Genomic DNA, 12,704 nt, shown 5'->3' with positions numbered 1-12,704 from the left:
AAATTATATCTTATTTTTCTTTCCAAGTATATCTGCAGAGGAATATAAAATGCAGCGTGTTAAAGGTTTGTGAGTGTGACATGCTTACAGTACATGCACACATAATGGCAGTGTGCTATAAACAATATATTTATTAATTTCTGTGTATGTGTCTTCTGTCACAGATGTGCATGTGAGTGCATCTATGTGTGTGTGTGTGTGTGTGTATATATATATAGATAGATAACAAATATATTTGTGTATGCACATTGCATTTAAGCGTTTTATGCTACAGAGACTCTTTCCAATCAATAATCAATTCTTCCTGCTCCACATTTATTCTGTGAGTTGAATATTGATAGCTTTTACAGTGATGCAAAAGAAAGTAAACAACATTTTTATTTATTTGTATTTTTTTTTTTTTTTTTTGCTGTGCACTTATGTGCAGCTCACTACAATCCAGATTTCTTGAACCCTGTCAATTCAATGATCTGGGTCTTTGCAGAATGCTTAGAAATAGAACAGGGTCAGTATGTAAACCCAGAAGTTGTAATGAATATTTAAAAGATGAAAGAGCCTAGTGATGCAGTAAGTCTAGTAAGTCCAGTGTACATGGAGAAGGAAATCCATGGGGAGGATATTGGTTCTGATAGGCAGAATAATATGCCAACAGTGTATCATTAGGTTAGAAAAATATTAAATCCCAGTTTAGCTGTGGGCACGTTATATGGCTCCTTTATTTATGTTTTGCCATGTATCTAATTATTAGACATTAAACATACACAGACACATCCTCTTATGTAATAAGTTTTCAACAAACCTACACATCATATCTGCAGTGGCCCAGTTAAATGCATAGAGATTCCCTAAAGATAAACACTGAATAATATAAATATACACATCAAAGTCTCCATATTAATAATGTAGAATCAAATGCAGTATAAAGAAAAAAAAATATATATATATATATTTTTTTCCTTGATATGGATCCCTGTGTCCCCCCCCCCCCCCCTCTCCCACCCCCTTATTTTTGGTCATTTTAAATTGACTCATCCAGTATTCTGATTAAAGTGATGGGAAGGAGTCATTGCACCTCTGGGATTTGGTTCTTGCTATACCTATATTCTGACTAGCTAATCTGCCTCTAAATATTTTATTGAACTAGTAAATTGCCTAGCAAAGCTCAGTGCTGAATATAAATGTCCACTGTCAACATATTCTTATAATTACCTAAAAGGTGCCAGAATTGTGGTCGTTCTTTTTTTGTAAGAAAAAAGGATAAGTCAACTGTGCTTGCATCACAAGCAACTAGTCATGTTTCAAATAGCAGTGAATGTTCCAAGTACACACATATATTTTATTTATTTATTTATTGGGGGGGGGGGGGGGGGGGTAAATGTCAGATTTGATGTGAGAGTTCCATGCTCACAGTTACTGCTCTGTGAAATAATGGATAACAGACTGTCACATGTGATCTCAATGAAAAACGTATGGAAAATTAAAGTGTACATTATTTTTTTTTTACAGTTTTAAGTGAAACAAAATGCCTATTTGTAAATTAAACCATGCATTCAGGTAGTATGGCTATAAAAGTTGTCATTCCAGCTATAGCCTTTTTACAGAGCAGATGGAGAAATGAACTAGTCTAATATGCTTTGATATTCAGGTACAGTGTAGTGTTTTCTGATTAACCTAAAATCAAAAGCAAGCAATAAACAATATAGAACACTAGAATTGTAACGTATCCCCTTTTTAAAAGATGGAATGTTAGTATTCTGATTGCATTCTAATAGGTACCCTTTGTTTTTGAATGCTACCTTGCGTTTCATATGTAGCATCTTGGATAAACAAATCCTGTATGAACAGAGTGATCAGAACACAACATCAATTTAGATAAAGATCAGCATGCAGACAGGGCTTACCTTATGTATCCTTAAAAATACATAAATGACTGTGAAGTTCCTTTTTGATGCATCTCTCTCTGATCAGTTCTGCAAACCCACTGCTGTAAGATCCACTGTGGCAAAGCATCTGATGCAAGATCTTGCTAGCAATCCCCTTTTTGCTTCCTGAGAGTTGATAGCTGTTCTAATAAAGCAGTTGTCTTGGGTTATTAAAACTTGTTTATTTGAGTTTTGTTTTTTTCCCTTTAAAGAAAAAAATAAATAAAACCTGGAGGTATGGCCAGAGCACAGACACAAATGCTGCTTCTTCCACAAAGCCACCACTCAAACTGCATGAAAACCATAGAGATTTTCCATAGTGCATTTACAAGGGAAGGAGCACCACCTAGTGTTTAATAAAAGTCAAAATCTAGGATTTTTCTTGGTAGGTTTACTGCTAATTACATTGGTAAAGGCAACCTGTAAGCAAGTCACGTGCACATGTCTGCAATACTTTTCCATAAGAAACTTTAAAGAATATTTTTTTAAAATTAATATGATTATTTTATTATTCAACTGTTAATATGCTCTTTGATAATTCTAACTTTTTCCCAAAGAGAACAAAATAATCTTATAAGCGTATCTGGGTAGTTTAAATGTTTGGAAAAAAAAAATTCTTCCCAGTGTTACTAGTAAAGCAAAATAAGTAGAATTCTTTTTTTTTTTTTTTTTTTTTTGCCAGTATCAGGTTAATTTCTTGCCTTAAGTTTTAATCTAATTTAGTACTTTTTTTTTTTTTTTTTTAAACTTCCATAGTATATGTGACATATTAACACGAAAAGATAAGCACTGGTTTAGATGAAAATGAAAGGACTCAAGGAACAGATATTTAGTTTTTATTAATAAATATTAATTTGTTTTAATGCTAATGTGGTGCTATGATAAATTAGATTTTTTTTTTTTCTCCAATATTTGAGTTAGTCCTCTGACATCTTAAAGTACCCTTTCCATGTTGGGGGAAGGGGGTAGGTAAACTGATGAGCGAAATCACCCCAACGCTTTGCTTTTCAGATTTATGATACATTTAGGTGAATAAAGCAAAAATTAAGCCATTTTAGTGTCTAATTTGCAAGAGACTGCACAAAAAAATAATAATACTGTAGTGGCTATGGTGTTTAGAGTTCCCCTTGCAATCTATGTATATGTGCTGGTGATTTTGCATACCAAACAAATTAGTTTCATTTTCATATTTACAAAAAACACACCCTGGTAAGCCATATTTTTTAGAAGACTGGTTCACTTCAATGAAGTCTTTCCATTGCGTAGTCAGCTTGGCAAGTCCCGAAGTGTGTTTCAGTAGCCATATGGTATTTTGAAACAAGCCTCTCTTTAACTGTCCACCAGAGAGTATTAAAACAGCAAATATATAACTCTCTGGATGTGGCATGCCATAACACTGTCTTTTTGTATTTTAATTGTATTTATTTAAAAGTGTTAATTAGACATAGAACCTGTAGTAATTAGCTGATTCTGTTATTACTTTTGTCACCCTACTTGAACTCTTCAAAAACCTGCTGTGGTTGAAAATGATAGAAATGTCCATACTCTGGGAACATCAATCTTTGTTGCTAAGCAACCGGTAAAGAAATGGAGTAGTAGCACATTTTGGTTTGCAAAGAAGGCTATCATTGCGTGCTTGGAATTTGCAGTCTGCATTAACCTGTATATAATTTCATTAAATTATTTGAAATGTCATAATGCGAAAAAAGAGACTGTAGTATAAATAAAGTATAAATAAAAAAAGTAAATGGTAAGAGGAAAAATAGCAAAATATTGTGATTATTTTTTTGTTCTATGTACCAAATGTCTGATTTGTTACTTAATTAGTAAAGCACCATAATAACCCACAGCATTTCTCAACATTTAAACAAAAAAAGAACACCAAGTATTTGGTGACACTATTGCCTTTGCTTGTGAAGATGGCAACATTATTACAAGAATTTAAAGGAACAATTTACTAGGCAGAGTTTAAAATTCCAAAAGCGAATAGAAATACGGCAGATATATTGATTGAACTGTCAAATTTCATTATTCAGATGAGTGCACCACACTTTTCTCTACATGACTCTAAAGATAGCATTGATCTTTTTGTACAACACGTTTTATAATTGTTGTTCATTTCATGTTCCTGGAGTAAATACAAAATAAGAAAAGAATGTGCCCATGTCTTACAATTAAACAATATTATGGTTTTTGTTTTGGTAAGTCGATGGCAAAGGATCGTGGTAGTTGTAGTCTATTAACACATTGTTTCAGTGTTCATATCACTGTAAATTATGTTATGCAATCATGGCTACGTTTGTGGACAGAATTCCTAATGATCCTCTGCATATAGGTCGGCTAAGAATTCTAGGGGATGTAGTCTACAAATATTTGCAGTGTCAAGGTTAACCATCACAGTTAGTGTATAGTACTCAGGTCTATCTGTAACTTCTCGCTAAGTGGATAGTAATTAAATCTTAATGAAATGGCATTATCAGCCTTTATGAAAATAGCCTTTCATATAATTCTGAAACATAGGTGGTTACGGGTAAAGAGTAATTCTGGGGCAGAGTTCCAAAACCAGAGCCATCTCCATGGAAAATCCAATGCTAATTGCTCCACTTCTAGAACTTTGCATCAGAATTACTCTCTACACATAACACTCAAAAATAATATCTAATTGTTTGAAACCTATTTGTTCAGTTCAGTCACCTCAAAAGAAAGTGGGTGGGAGTCTTGTGAATACTGCTAAATAGTGATGTCCCGAACGGTTCGCTGGCGAATAGTTCCTGGCGAACATTGCATGTTCGCGTTCGCCACGGACGGCGGACATATGCGATGTTCGGTCCGCCCCCTATTCGTCATCATTGAGTAAACTTTGACCCTATACCTCACAGTCACCAGACACATTCCAGCCAATCAGCAGCAGTCATTATCCTCCCATAGCCAGTAACCTGTGTTTATTATACATTATCCTCCATAGCCAGTAAACTGTGTTTATTATACATTATCCCCCCATAGCCAGTAACCTGTGTTTATTATACATTATCCCCCATAGCCAGTAACCTGTGTTTATTATACATTATCCCCCATAGCCAGTAACCTGTGTTTATTATACATTATCCCCCCATAGCCAGTAACCTGTGTTTATTATACATTATCCCCCATAGCCAGTAACCTGTGTTTATTATACATTATCCTCCCATAGCCAGTAACCTGTGTTTATTATACATTATCCCCCCCATAGCCAGTAACCTGTACTTATTATACATTATCCCTCCATAGCCAGTAACCTGTGTTTATTATACATTATCCCCCCATAGCCAGTAACCTGTGTTTATTATACATTATCCCCCATAGTCATTTATCGTTGGACCTAGGCAGCATGATGTCTTAGGCCGGCCCAGAGAGTGAGTGAGTGAATAATATAATATATATGTTCAGAAACATATTAGTAATATATGTAAATCGGGTTCATGCAAAGAGGGTGAAAAGGTATTAAAGAAAAACACACTTATTGCATCAAATTTACAAAGCCAAACTTTTAAAAGCTTTTAAAAGCTTTCCTCATTTCTTTCTCGGGATGAGGAATATATCGGTGGTAGACTGAGGATTTCCATCTGCCCAATCTTTTAATAATATGCACTGGAGTGTCAGTGTTGAAGGAGACTGAAGCTGCCCCTATTCTAAATGAAAGACCCGAGACTTGGATACAACCCAATCTTAGGAGTAGTGTTCTGATGTAGAAGATGAATTTAGCCGTAGTCAGAGGGATTCAGTAAGAGTAGTGGTGAAATGTGTGTGGCATGACTGAGTGTGGGTAAGTAAGAGTCAAGTATTTTAACTGGGCACTAGTTCTAGGTGGGATAAAGAGGTATAGCGGATGGATGAGTAGTTTGGTTCGTTTTAGAGGTTTGTAGAGAAAGTATATAGTGATCATGATTTTTAGCGATATCCAATATTTTTAAGGTGGTCTCAAACAAACATAAAATGCTATATCAAATTTGTGGGAATATCGAATAGTCGTGTACAGTAAATCAGAGAGGGCTCAGAATATCGAACCATCGATTGGTATCCAACCTTGTGCAAATGGGGAGTTTGCGGTTGTGCAAATGGACTGTTTGCGGTTGTTTGCGGTGCGTTAAACGGGGAGTTTGGTCTGTCACTGTGAAGCGGGCGTAACCCTTACACTACCTGATCGATACAACATCATACCTGATGTTTAAAAGCACGTTATTCCAAACAATTTAGGAATGTTAGGTGATTTATGCCCTTTATGGATTAAAACCAGACAGGAGTTTTGCCATGGGTCCCCCTCCGGCATGCCACAGTCCAGGTGTTAGTCCCCTTGAAACAACTTTTCCATCACTATTGTGGCCAGAAAGAGTCCCTGTGGGTTTTAAAATTTGCCTGCCTATTGAAGTCTATGGCGGTTCGCCCATTCGTGAACATTTGCGTAAAATTAACGGAAAATGTTATGTTCGCGACATCACTACTGCATTTGTAAAGAAATGACACTGCAAATCAGATACCAGCATACTTTTTTTTTTCTTCTTCTAACAATGGCTCAATCAAGCAATGGTAAATCATAAGTTGAGTCATTTCTACTACGTTTTTCTTTTGTTCAACTATGTAGAGAGGAAACTGTTGCAGTAAAATTGTGAGATTTTTTTTTTTTTTTATACAATGTTCCATTTTTTAAACTATCATCTCTTATGTAACATTTCTGTTTGATTTAGTGTATTAGCCTACACCTCCACCAGCAAAAAAACTAACTTTTTCTAAAAGAAGTTAGGACAGTCTCAGGAGAGAAAGTTGTTAGGAGTTCAAAAGGCAGGATAGAGTATGTTTAAGCATGTGCGTTATTAGCCCTGTTTCAGAATAGATAATATTTGCCAATCTCCTTACTTTGGGAAATAATCGGAATGGTGAGATTTGGCATGATTTGAGTAGGAGATGCCAGTTTGGAAATATGCCTCTCTAGTGACATGTGAAATCGTAAACGATGCAAATCAGGTTGACAGATGGCCTTGTAAGCCAGTCAGCCAGGGATGCCAATGTTCTTAGAGCTTCTGAAAAACCCTCTTCTACAAACTATACTGCTATTGTATGGGCTGGAATGACCTTGCCCATTCAAAAGTCTATCTAATGACATGATCATGCTCTGTGATTTTGGGTACTTTTCTCGAAAATCCCCAGGTGCAGGATATCCGTGGGAAATAACAAGACAATAGAACTGGATTGTTAGGTTAGAAGTGAAGCTGGCAAACTTGGTATGCATGGTATGCATTTTAGCCCTAATGGACTTTGTGGTACAATTGGACATATACATTTGGTAATGGTCCCTAGGATCAAAACATGGGTGAAGACAATGATCACAGTAACCATTTATATACATACCATGTGTATACAGACATAAAACTCAAATAACATTTTAGGCATATGTTAAATCCATAAGGTACTGTCACAGTGCAATTAGTTACAGAATATGTCACACATCACACTAAATATCACAGAATTTTGGAATTTTTTGGAATTTTGGTTTTGAATATAAATAGCATACGTAATTGTTCCCTAGATATTTCCTAATATTGTATTTTGTTATGGGTTACTATGTTATAAATTAATTATGATATTCATGTACGTGAACAAGTTTCACCTTTGGACATAATTTGTATAATTTTTACAAATAGAAAGATATGTAGATTCTTTTTGAACAGTTTAATTAGAGGCATATTCTGCTGTTTATGTATACATTCATTAAAAACAAATACAGTTTATGTATAGATTGCTACTGAGGCTGTGTGAATGTCTCACATGTTTATTAAAGTTTGAATAGTTCCGAATTTCAATAGAATTTTAAGTTGTAGTCCAAAATAGCTAAACTGGAAAATCATTTTCAGTTTGAATATTTTGGCCCAGGATTCAGATTTCTAGCAATTCACATTTTTGTGAATATTGTGAGCGATATATGGGTAAAATTTAACTGCAGTTTTCTATATTTATATTATATACACACAAACCATACCAAGTTTTATCAGTTCCTCTCTGATGAAGGAAGGCTAAAGACAGTCATAGTTTTGCAGTAGTGGAAACAATGAGGACATCAACAAAACTGGTTAGAACATAGCCTTAATATCTAACCTTGCAAGTATTGATATCTATTAAGGATTAACATTTTCCAAATGCACCTGTATCACTTGTAATTATCTGTCTGTTCTGACTCGCTTCTGCTCCCTTTACAGTTTTTCTCCAAAATATTATATATTGTGGCACTTTTCAAGAGGTGAGGTATTTTAGGCAGTAAGTGAACAGTCAGTTCTTGAATTGTGTTGGAAGCAGGAAAAATGGGCAAGTGAAAAGATCTGAGTGACTTTGAAAATGGCCACATAGTGATGGCTGGTGTAGCAAACTCGCCCCTTTAAAGCTTGCCCGCCTCCTGCCCTGTGACTACGGCCTCTGGGATGCATTGCCTTTTAAGAACATATTTGGGCATAAGGGATTTTTATTATGCGGCTACTGGCCCTTTAAGCACAGTGTATGGACTTCAATTAGACTGTGTATAGATTGTGTATAGGAAGGTGTACCCCTCCCCCGTTTCCTGTCCCATTGTTCTCTAGCAGGGCGTTGTCCCAGGCACACTGCCAGACTAGTTGGAACAGGTTTGGGCTGGAAAGCCATGCTTCAGTGGTCCTAAAGGGACCTCCACCTAACTTTTTAACCCCTGAACCGATTGACCTAATTTTTGAGTATGTTTAAATTTCAAGTATGCTGATTCTGAAAATGTTTTAGGAAGATTGGATGTATATTTTTAAAGTTACAGCATGTGTGTAAAAACTGTATATTTTCTGCCTGTGATAATTAAGTTAGTCTATTGTGTTGAGATATTTGTATCACAGGCAAAGGGGAGGAGATGTGTGGGAGGTAACATGTATCTGATTGGTGACTGTACTAAGTATTGTGGGTGTCTCCCTTGCATGGGAGCATTGCATAAAAGCAGGGGTTGTGTGATTAAAAGTTAGTTCAGTTCTGATCCTGATACTGTGTGTCATCCAGTTATTGGGAAAGGTGATGGGATATTATTGGATTGTCTTGTTGATTGTGCTTGCTAGGCTGTTTGATTATTCTATTACTGTGGATGTTTCTCCTGGGGTTACTACTTGTTCCTGAGCCACACCTGGACTACCACCGGAAATAGTCTGTGAGAGACCAGCGTTCCACTACAGCTGGGTCAGAGCATTTCCAAAACGGCAAGTGTGGTGGGTCGTTCTCAGTATCCATTGTTTAGTACCAAAAGTGGTGCAAGGAAGGACAACCGGTGAACCGGTGTCAGGGTCATGGGTGCCCAATGATCATTGATGCATGTGGGGAGCAAAAGCTAGTCTGTCTGGTCCAATCACACATACGAGCTACTGTAGCTTATAGAAAGTTGCCTGGTCCGATGAATCACATTTTATTTTAAATTAGTTGGATTATTTACCAGGGGAAGAGATGGCAGCAGGATGCATTATGGGAAAAGGCAGGTCAGCAAAAGCAGTGTTATGCTCTGGGCAATGTTCTGCAGGGAAACCTTGGGTCCTGACATTCATGTGCATATGTAGACTTTGTTTAAGGCCACTTACACATGGTGTTCTCTGATGACAGTGTCTTCTTTAACCCCTTAAGGACACATGACATGTCATGAATCCCTTTTATTCCAGAGGTTTGGTCCTTAAAGGGAAACTCCAGTGCCAGAAAAACGATCCGTTTTTCTGGCACTGGAGGGTCCCTCTCCCTCCCACCCACCAATCCCCGGTTACTGAAGGGGTGAAAACCCCTTCAGTGACTTACCTGGGACAGCGGCGATGTCCCTCGCCGCTGTCTCCGCCTCCGCGACGCTCCTCCTAGTGATTACGTCGGCCGGTGGGCGAGACTGATCTCGCTCACCGGCCGAGGAGACCTAATGCGCATGCGCGGAAATTCCGCGCATGCGCATTACGTCTCCCCATAGGAAAGCATTGAAAAATCATTTTGAGCGACGCTGGAGGTCCTCACACAGCGTGACGACGTCCAGCGACGCTCTAGCACAGGAAACCTAATAGACAGCCACTAGAGGTGGAGTTAACCCTGCAATGTAAATATTGCAGTTTATGAAAAACTGCAATAATTACACTTGCAGGGTTAAGGGTAGTGGGAGTTGGCACCCAGACCACTCCAATGAGCAGAAGTGGTCTGGGTGCCTACAGTGTCCCTTTAAGGGGTTAAACGGGATAATGTACTGCAATAATTACCATCCTGGTGCACTGCAAAAATTGGATAGGAATGATTTGAGGAACATGACAAAGAATTCATTGTATTGACTTGGTCAACAAATTCCTCAGATCTTTATCTGATTGAGCACCTGTGGGATGTGCTGGAATAACAACTCTAATCCATGGAGGCCCCACCTTAGCAACTTGCTGCTAAATCTTTAGTGCCAGATTCCATCAAGAACTCAATGGGTTACACAGGTATCAACCCACTTAACCAGATCATCATGAAGAGTGGATAGGGGTACAGGTCAAGTGTAGAGCTGCCATCAGCCACCTTTTCTACCATCAACCTCCTATTCTACATGAATGAAATCAAGCTGTAAGGACATCAAAATGTTGTTTGGACTAGGCATGTGCATGGGGAAAATTTTCGGTTTGGTTCGGCATTCCGAAATTCGGAATCTTCGGCACTTCGGCACTTCAACACTTCGGAACTAAGGCACTTCGGAACCTCGGCAGTTCGACACTTCGGAAATTCGGCAACTTCGGCACTTCAACGCGTCAGAACTTTTGCTTTTCGGGACTTCGGGACTTCTATTGCAGCCGCTTATTAGATAACTCCCTAATTCCCACGATATTAGGGAGTTATCTACCAAAAGGTTGAAATACCTAAATTGGTCTTTCAGACAAATTTACTAATACTAGGTATGTCTAGTATACAGTGAGCAGCCTGTGGCTTAGTTAAAGGTCCCCCCCTCATTATTTTTAGGGTGAGGGGGGTAGGTAGGGGGATCATTTTTATTGGGGGGGGAGGAGGTGACTAGGTGTTTGCGGACCCCTAGTCACCTGGGGGGGGAATTTTTTTAGGGCCCTCACCCGCCGCTCAGGGGTGGGGGACGGGGGGAGGACAATAGGTCCCCCCATTGGTATTTAGGGCCCCACCCGCCGCTCAGGGGTGGGGGCCAGTGGGGAGGACATTAGGTCCCCCCCTTATTAGTATTTAGGGCCCCCACTCACCGCTCAGGGGGGATGACCTACGTTCCCCCCGCTTTTTAGGATTAAGGGTCCCACCCGCCGCTCAGAGGTGGGGGCCAGGGGGGAGGACATTAGGTCCCCCCTCTTATTTTACTGTAGCGCCCCCACCCACTGCTCAGGGGTGGGGGCCAGGGGGGAGGCCATTAGGTCCCCCCCCTATTACTATTTAGGGCCCCCACCCGCCGCTCAGGTGAATCCTGGCTATGTTTGTATACTTTTTTATTTAAAATTGTATACAATGTAAAATTTTTCTTCTTTCACTGGGTAAGTATATTAGTACTTGGGCAATACTGTGCTTCAGAACTTCGGCACTTCGGCAACTTCGACACTTCGGAAATTCTGTATTTTCGGAACTTCAGGACCTTGGCAATTCGGCACTTCAGCAATTCGGAAGTACCCGCATGTCCGATTTGCCCGAAATTCGTCCGAATTCATATTCGGACCGAAACAAATTGCACATGTCTAGTTTGGACTAGATATGTGTGGGTGGATGATAGCAAAGATGATGGGTGATCAGGACTGGACAATTTCAAGTACCAGAAGGTCAAATAGGAGATGTTGAAAATGGCTACAAGTACCTGGGGAGTACCATAAATACATGGCAACCATAGGGATAGCAAAATCCAAGTACCTCCAGAGAGTCTGATAGGTCCTGAAGTCCCAATGCCAAGAACAAGATCCAAGCCATCAGCACATATGCTCAACCTGTCACCAGCTAGAATAAAACCTGGTCAAGAGAAGAGTTGGTCACCATGGATGTCAAGACCCATAAACTACTTACCATGAATGAACGATTCCACCAGAACTGGCTCCAACAGATGAACTGTTAAGGGAATGCCTAAGACAAAACATCACTGAGGCACTAATCCTAGCAGCACAGGAACAGCAGGAACAGCACACCGCACAAGATCAATAGATGTGGGGGTCTACCACAGCAGCCAAGACCCAAGGCGCAGACTGTGCAAAAAGGCCTCTGAGACAATGCAGCTTATATTAGCCGGGTGCAAGATGTTAGCAGGGATAACATACACTGAAAGGCCCAAGTAAGTTGCTGGGATTGTGTACCGAAACATCTGCGCCGAATATGGGCTAGACCTGCGTAAGTCCAGAAGGGAGATACCACAAGAGGTAGTTGAGAATGACAGGGCTAAGTTCCTGTGTCACTTTCAGATTCAGACAGACAAGCAAGTAGTGTTCAACCAACCTGTGATCGTGGTGGTAGACAAGGAATGGAAGACTGCAATGGTGGTGAATGTGGTAATACCCAGTGACCATAACATCAGGAACAAGGAACATAATACACAAATACAAAGGACTGAAAGAGGAGCTAGAAAGAATGTGAAAAGTGGAGGCAATAGTACTACCAGTTGTGATAGGAGCACTCGGTACTGTAACCCACAAGTTGGGGGAGTGGCTTCAGCAGATATTCATATTCTCATTCTCTCTCTCTCTCTTTTCATGAGCTAAACTCATAGATCTTAGACTTTTTCTACGTACACAAACTGCCTATTTCTCTCAAATATTGTTCACAAAT

The 12,704-nt window shown here is 39.2% G+C and overlaps 2 protein-coding genes across 4 annotated transcripts in view; one reads left to right on the top strand and one right to left on the bottom strand.

Moving 5' to 3' along the window:
• The window catches only part of INSYN2A (inhibitory synaptic factor 2A), a 54,181-nt gene extending 51,987 nt beyond the window's left edge, over window positions 1-2,194 (bottom strand). Inside the window, exon 1 of the mRNA XM_063433614.1 lies at window positions 1,902-2,194. The gene's annotated coding sequence lies outside the window, so the exon portion shown is untranslated. The remainder of the gene's footprint in view (window positions 1-1,901) is intronic.
• Window positions 1-12,704, top strand: part of DOCK1 (dedicator of cytokinesis 1) — a 369,359-nt gene that overhangs the window by 194,780 nt on the left and 161,875 nt on the right. The window lies entirely within an intron of this gene.

Source organism: Pelobates fuscus, chromosome 10, assembly GCF_036172605.1.
Source record: "Pelobates fuscus isolate aPelFus1 chromosome 10, aPelFus1.pri, whole genome shotgun sequence".
In the NCBI taxonomy this organism is placed as follows: domain Eukaryota; kingdom Metazoa; phylum Chordata; class Amphibia; order Anura; family Pelobatidae; genus Pelobates; species Pelobates fuscus.
The sequence above is the reverse complement of the archived record's forward strand: the minus strand, read 5'-3'. Positions and strand labels throughout refer to the sequence as shown.